The sequence below is a fragment of the Schistocerca americana genome, unplaced genomic scaffold (assembly GCF_021461395.2).
Source record: "Schistocerca americana isolate TAMUIC-IGC-003095 unplaced genomic scaffold, iqSchAmer2.1 HiC_scaffold_98, whole genome shotgun sequence".
Classification (NCBI taxonomy): Eukaryota; Metazoa; Arthropoda; class Insecta; order Orthoptera; family Acrididae; genus Schistocerca; species Schistocerca americana.
The window spans coordinates 5,001-12,500 of NW_025726763.1; the positions used below are offsets into that span (position 1 = coordinate 5,001).

The 7,500-nt window shown below is 56.3% G+C and overlaps 3 non-coding genes across 3 annotated transcripts in view; all 3 read left to right on the forward strand.

Moving 5' to 3' along the window:
- The first annotated feature begins 3,455 nt into the window (after nucleotides 1-3,455).
- On the forward strand, nucleotides 3,456-5,365 carry LOC124593298. Its single transcript, XR_006977945.1, has one exon. It is a non-coding gene; the product is annotated as a small subunit ribosomal RNA (ribosomal RNA).
- A 351-nt stretch (nucleotides 5,366-5,716) lies between these two features.
- LOC124593288 lies at nucleotides 5,717-5,871 on the forward strand. The gene has a single exon (XR_006977935.1). It is a non-coding gene; the product is annotated as a 5.8S ribosomal RNA (ribosomal RNA).
- Nucleotides 5,872-6,059: 188 nt separating this feature from the next.
- LOC124593361 overlaps nucleotides 6,060-7,500 on the forward strand; it is a 4,222-nt gene continuing 2,781 nt past the window's right edge. Inside the window, exon 1 of the ribosomal RNA XR_006978006.1 lies at nucleotides 6,060-7,500. This exon is cut by the window's right edge and continues 2,781 nt beyond it. This is a non-coding gene — a ribosomal RNA (large subunit ribosomal RNA).

The following is a 7,500-nucleotide window of genomic DNA, read 5'->3' on the forward strand; positions in this document are numbered from 1 at the left end:
TATCTCACCCTTCCGACAACCACCATTGCTCAGCTAAGCCACCAACACCCACACATGTCCTACACAGGGGTGCACCCAACATCACAATACTGCCTCCTGTCACACCACACAAACAATGGCAGGAATGAAAGACACAGGTCTGCCACAAGCATGGAATCAGAGCGCCGCCTGTTATGAGCCAAAGGTGCACCCTGACGTGGCAAATCAGATGATGCCGCAGTCATTTACTTACGATAATCACAATCAACAAACCGGCCCCCCCCCCCCCCCAAAACACCTTTCCTTACAACAATGTGTACCTTAACCTAACCCGTATTGTACCTTAACCTAACCCGTATTGTACCTTAACCTAACCCGTATTGTACCTTAACCTAACCCGTATTGTACCTTAACCTAACCCGTATTGTACCTTAACCTAACCCGTATTGTACCTTAACCTAACCCGTATTGTACCTTAACCTAACCCGTATTGTACCTTAACCTAACCCGTATTGTACCTTAACCTAACCCGTATTGTACCTTAACCTAACCCGTATTGTGCCTTAACCTAACCCGTATTGTGCCTTAACCTAACCCGTATTGTGCCTTAACCTAACCCGTATTGTGCCTTAACCTAACCCGTATTGTGCCTTAACCTAACCCGTATTGTGCCTTAACCTAACCCGTATTGTGCCTTAACCTAACCCGTATTGTGCCTTAACCTAACCCGTATTGTGCCTTAACCTAACCCGTATTGTGCCTTAACCTAACCCGTATTGTGCCTTAACCTAACCCGTATTGTGCCTTAACCTAACCCGTATTGTGCCTTAACCTAACCCGTATTGTGCCTTAACCTAACCCGTATTGCGCCTTAACCTAACCCGTATTGCGCCTTAACCTAACCCGTATTGCGCCTTAACCTAACCCGTATTGCGCCTTAACCTAACCTATATTGCGCCTTAACCTAACCTATATTGCGCCTTAACCTAACCTATATTGCGCCTTAACGTAACCCGCGTTGCGCCTTAACGTAACCCGCGTTGCGCCTTAACGTAACCCGCGTTGCGCCTTAACGTAACCCGCGTTGCGCCTTAACCTAACCCGCGTTGCGCCTTAACCTAACCCGCGTTGCGCCTTAACCTAACCCGCGTTGCGCCTTAACCTAACCCGCGTTGCGCCTTAACCTAACCCGCGTTGCGCCTTAACCTAACCCGCGTTGCGCCTTAACCTAACCCGCGTTGCGCCTTAACCTAACCCGCGTTGGGCCTTAACCCAACCCGCGTTGGGCCTTAACCCAACCCGCGTTGGGCCTTAACCCAACACGCGTTGGGCCTTAACCCAACACGCGTTGGGCCTTAACCCAACACGCGTTGGGCCTTAACCCAACACACGTTGGGCCTTAACCCAACACACGTTGGGCCTTAACCCAACACACGTTGGGCCTTAACCCAACACACGTTGGGCCTTAACCCAACACACGTTGGGCCTTAACCCAACACACGTTGGGCCTTAACCCAACACACGTTGGGCCTTAACCCAACACACGTTGGGCCTTAACCCAACACACGTTGGGCCTTAACCCAACACACGTTGGGCCTTAACCCAACACACGTTGGGCCTTAACCCAACACACGTTGGGCCTTAACCCAACACACGTTGGGCCTTAACCCAACACACGTTGGGCCTTAACCCAACACACGTTGGGCCTTAACCCAACACACGTTGGGCCTTAACCCAACACACGTTGGGCCTTAACCCAACACACGTTGGGCCTTAACCCAACACACGTTGGGCCTTAACCTGCTCTGTAATTGTCATACGACGCGTTAAATTAGTGTAGTGTTGCCTAACTGCAACCCCCGCAATATAGTTTGCTACCCGCACTGCCCGGTCCCCAGAGTATCGCTTCATGTTAAACACCTTGCAGCTATACACTGTAATGCGGATGGCAGCAGGACGTACATGCTCAATGCCCTTCGCAGTTGTTCATTGGCATTCGCATGGCGAAGCACAGCCTACGTTGTGGTACGGCTTGTGTCAACTGTCCGCTGATGTTGTACGTCCAAATCACACACTGTACTGCACATTGGTCCTCATGTACTGAATGATACATCGTGGTACATGTGTGACCGTACCACGACTGCGCCAACAACGGCGAACCATACGGTCCAAATATTGTGCACTCAGCTACGTGTCGTCTCCCTATAAGAGCTGGATTGCAGTATGGTATGCCGTGGATGGCGATCAGCATGAGCCGTCTGTTGATGTAGTGGCGCGTGTTGTCAGACGTAGTCGTCTCTTCTCACTCACCGTGATAGCATGGTGCACTGCGTTCCACATCTGCGACATGCGACAGAGGCCGGTTGACAGTCGTTCGCGCAATGGACATCGCATACGTACGGGGGCCACCTTCCACGTGTTCGCGAAGCGTGCACATGTTGTTGCGTGTATGTGGGCAGACATAGTGTGTCGTGACACCTGACACAGGCATGCAACAATCGTTGAATTTGCAAATGGCGATGGACGTCTACGTTTGCTGGTGACGTTACGCAAATGAACAACTGGTAAACCGTTGTGGTGCGGTTGTTCTCGCTAGAGGTGAATCAGTGATGGCGACGGTCGGTTGAGCTACCAACCGGTTGTTTCAGCGATACCCACCATGCCCACGAACGTGAATGGCATGTGGGTGTGAAGCGATACGCGGCGGTGGCTGGGTGGGACCGTCCCCGGCCGGTGAGGGGGGGCCTCCCGGCGTGCTGGCCGCGCGGTGCGTGGGCGCACGCGCTACAGCCGGCTGGTGGGGGCGGCCAGTGGCAGGCGCGCCGGCCGACGGAGGCGGCAGGCGGCGCAGCTGCGCGCCGGCGCACCCTGCACGCGGCGCCGTGCGGCCAAAGTAGGTCCTCGCGGGCCCGGTGCGAAGCGCGGTGGACATCTGCAGTGTGCTGGTCCGATTGAGGACTGTGTGCGCTGAGGATGCGCCGCCGCCCGGCGCTCGGCGCCGCGACGCCGTCTGCTGCTCGGTCGCCTCTGCGGTTCTCGCAGGTGGTTTGTATCGCAGCTGTGCGGACGTGTTGGCGCGTTCGCTTCGGCACCCAAGTGGGGCTTTTGTCCTTCTGTGGCGCTGGCGTTGGAGCTGCCGGCCACCGTAGGTGGCGCGTGTTGTCTCCCGCCGGCAATGCCACGACAGCACGCTCCCGGGCCTCTGTCGGCAGCGGCAAGCTCAGTTGGGAGCACGGGTGGTCGCACCTAAAGCGTCTACTCGCCAAACTCCGGGCGATTGCGCCTCTCTCGAACCCGACCAAGTACTTAGGACGGCGCTGCGCGCCGCCGGGACCTGAGAGGGTTTCGAGGTGTATTGTGCAGGGGAGCTCAGCCTCCTCCTGTTTGCAGAATAATTGAGCGGACGCTTGCGTGTTCGCGCGGGCCCCCGGGACACACTCCCGGGCGGCCGGCTGCTCAGCTCTAGTTGACGCAGCTCCCTGGTTGATCCTGCCAGTAGTCATATGCTTGTCTCAAAGATTAAGCCATGCATGTCTCAGTACAAGCCGCATTAAGGTGAAACCGCGAATGGCTCATTAAATCAGTTATGGTTCCTTAGATCGTACCCACGTTACTTGGATAACTGTGGTAATTCTAGAGCTAATACATGCAAACAGAGTCCCGACCAGAGATGGAAGGGACGCTTTTATTAGATCAAAACCAATCGGTCGGCTCGTCCGGTCCGTTTGCCTTGGTGACTCTGAATAACTTTGGGCTGATCGCACGGTCCTCGTACCGGCGACGCATCTTTCAAATGTCTGCCTTATCAACTGTCGATGGTAGGTTCTGCGCCTACCATGGTTGTAACGGGTAACGGGGAATCAGGGTTCGATTCCGGAGAGGGAGCCTGAGAAACGGCTACCACATCCAAGGAAGGCAGCAGGCGCGCAAATTACCCACTCCCGGCACGGGGAGGTAGTGACGAAAAATAACGATACGGGACTCATCCGAGGCCCCGTAATCGGAATGAGTACACTTTAAATCCTTTAACGAGTATCTATTGGAGGGCAAGTCTGGTGCCAGCAGCCGCGGTAATTCCAGCTCCAATAGCGTATATTAAAGTTGTTGCGGTTAAAAAGCTCGTAGTTGGATTTGTGTCCCACGCTGTTGGTTCACCGCCCGTCGGTGTTTAACTGGCATGTATCGTGGGACGTCCTGCCGGTGGGGCGAGCTGAAGGCGTGCGACGCGCCTCGTGCGTGCTCGTGCGTCCCGAGGCGGACCCCGTTGCAATCCTACCAGGGTGCTCTTGAGTGAGTGTCTCGGTGGGCCGGCACGTTTACTTTGAACAAATTAGAGTGCTTAAAGCAGGCAAGCCCGCCTGAATACTGTGTGCATGGAATAATGGAATAGGACCTCGGTTCTATTTTGTTGGTTTTCGGAACCCGAGGTAATGATTAATAGGGACAGGCGGGGGCATTCGTATTGCGACGTTAGAGGTGAAATTCTTGGATCGTCGCAAGACGAACAGAAGCGAAAGCATTTGCCAAGTATGTTTTCATTAATCAAGAACGAAAGTTAGAGGTTCGAAGGCGATCAGATACCGCCCTAGTTCTAACCATAAACGATGCCAGCCAGCGATCCGCCGCAGTTCCTCCGATGACTCGGCGGGCAGCCTCCGGGAAACCAAAGCTTTTGGGTTCCGGGGGAAGTATGGTTGCAAAGCTGAAACTTAAAGGAATTGACGGAAGGGCACCACCAGGAGTGGAGCCTGCGGCTTAATTTGACTCAACACGGGAAACCTCACCAGGCCCGGACACCGGAAGGATTGACAGATTGATAGCTCTTTCTTGATTCGGTGGGTGGTGGTGCATGGCCGTTCTTAGTTGGTGGAGCGATTTGTCTGGTTAATTCCGATAACGAACGAGACTCTAGCCTGCTAACTAGTCGCGTGACATCCTTCGTGCTGTCAGCGATTACTTTTCTTCTTAGAGGGACAGGCGGCTTCTAGCCGCACGAGATTGAGCAATAACAGGTCTGTGATGCCCTTAGATGTTCTGGGCCGCACGCGCGCTACACTGAAGGAATCAGCGTGTCTTCCTAGGCCGAAAGGTCGGGGTAACCCGCTGAACCTCCTTCGTGCTAGGGATTGGGGCTTGCAATTGTTCCCCATGAACGAGGAATTCCCAGTAAGCGCGAGTCATAAGCTCGCGTTGATTACGTCCCTGCCCTTTGTACACACCGCCCGTCGCTACTACCGATTGAATGATTTAGTGAGGTCTTCGGACTGGTACGCGGCATTGACTCTGTCGTTGCCGATGCTACCGGAAAGATGACCAAACTTGATCATTTAGAGGAAGTAAAAGTCGTAACAAGGTTTCCGTAGGTGAACCTGCGGAAGGATCATTACCGACTAGACTGCATGTCTTTCGATGTGCGTGTCGTGTCGCGCAACACGCTACCTGTACGGCTCGCAGTAGCCGTGCGCCGCGTGCGGAACCACGCGTGCTTCTCAAAACTAACGCCAATGTTGTGTGGTACGAGCGCTGAAGCGCTGGAGCGGCTGGCCTGCGGCACCTGGCGCCTGGCGCCGGTTTTGAATGACGTTCGCCCGACTGCCTGTCCGCTCCGGTGTGGAGCCGTACGACGCCCATCGGCCGTGAGGCTGTTGGACACAGAACGCTTGAACAGGGGCCGCCACACGCCTACGTCCCGCCTATGCAACTGTCTTGAAAGAGACAGTGGAAACTAAGAAAAGATCACCCAGGACGGTGGATCACTCGGCTCGTGGGTCGATGAAGAACGCAGCAAATTGCGCGTCGACATGTGAACTGCAGGACACATGAACATCGACGTTTCGAACGCACATTGCGGTCCATGGATTCCGTTCCCGGGCCACGTCTGGCTGAGGGTCGGCTACGTATACTGAAGCGCGCGGCGTTTGCCCCGCTTCGCAGACCTGGGAGCGTCGCGGCCGCCTGTGGGGCCGGCCGCGCCTCCTTAAACGTGCGATGCGCGCCCGTCGCCTGGCGGTTCGCATACCGGTACTTACTCGGTAGCGTGCACAGCCGGCTGGCGGTGTGGCGTGCGACACCTCGTACAACGACCTCAGAGCAGGCGAGACTACCCGCTGAATTTAAGCATATTACTAAGCGGAGGAAAAGAAACTAACAAGGATTCCCCCAGTAGCGGCGAGCGAACAGGGAAGAGTCCAGCACCGAACCCCGCAGGCTGCCGCCTGTCGTGGCATGTGGTGTTTGGGAGGGTCCACTACCCCGACGCCTCGCGCCGAGCCCAAGTCCAACTTGAATGAGGCCACGGCCCGTAGAGGGTGCCAGGCCCGTAGCGGCCGGTGCGAGCGTCGGCGGGACCTCTCCTTCGAGTCGGGTTGCTTGAGAGTGCAGCTCCAAGTGGGTGGTAAACTCCATCTGAGACTAAATATGACCACGAGACCGATAGCGAACAAGTACCGTGAGGGAAAGTTGAAAAGAACTTTGAAGAGAGAGTTCAAAAGTACGTGAAACCGTTCTGGGGTAAACGTGAGAAGTCCGAAAGGTCGAACGGGTGAGATTCACGCCCATCCGGCCACTGGCCTCCGCCCTCGGCAGATGGGGCCGGCCGCCCGCGCGGAGCAATCCGCGGCGGGGTCGTGTCCGGTTGCCTTTCCACTCGCCGCGGGGTGGGGCCGTTCCGGTGTGCGGTGGGCCGCACTTCTCCCCTAGTAGGACGTCGCGACCCGCTGGGTGCCGGCCTACGGCCCGGGTGCGCAGCCTGTCCTTCCGCGGGCCTCGGTTCGCGTCTGTTGGGCAGAGCCCCGGTGTCCTGGCTGGCTGCCCGGCGGTATATCTGGAGGAGTCGATTCGCCCCTTTGGGCGCTCGGGCTCCCGGCAAGCGCGCGCGGTTCTTCCCGGATGACGGACCTACCTGGCCCGGCCCCGGACCCGCGCCGCTGTTGGCTCGGGATGCTCTCGGGCGGAATAATCGCTCCCGTCAGCGGCGCTTCAGCTTTGGACAATTTCACGACCCGTCTTGAAACACGGACCAAGGAGTCTAACATGTGCGCGAGTCATTGGGCTGTACGAAACCTAAAGGCGTAATGAAAGTGAAGGTCTCGCCTTGCGCGGGCCGAGGGAGGATGGGGCTTCCCCGCCCTTCACGGGGCGGCGGCCTCCGCACTCCCGGGGCGTCTCGTCCTCATTGCGAGGTGAGGCGCACCTAGAGCGTACACGTTGGGACCCGAAAGATGGTGAACTATGCCTGGCCAGGACGAAGTCAGGGGAAACCCTGATGGAGGTCCGTAGCGATTCTGACGTGCAAATCGATCGTCGGAGCTGGGTATAGGGGCGAAAGACTAATCGAACCATCTAGTAGCTGGTTCCCTCCGAAGTTTCCCTCAGGATAGCTGGTGCTCGTACGAGTCTCATCCGGTAAAGCGAATGATTAGAGGCCTTGGGGCCGAAACGACCTCAACCTATTCTCAAACTTTAAATGGGTGAGATCTCCGGCTTGCTTGATATGCTGAAGCCGCGAGCAAACGACTCGGA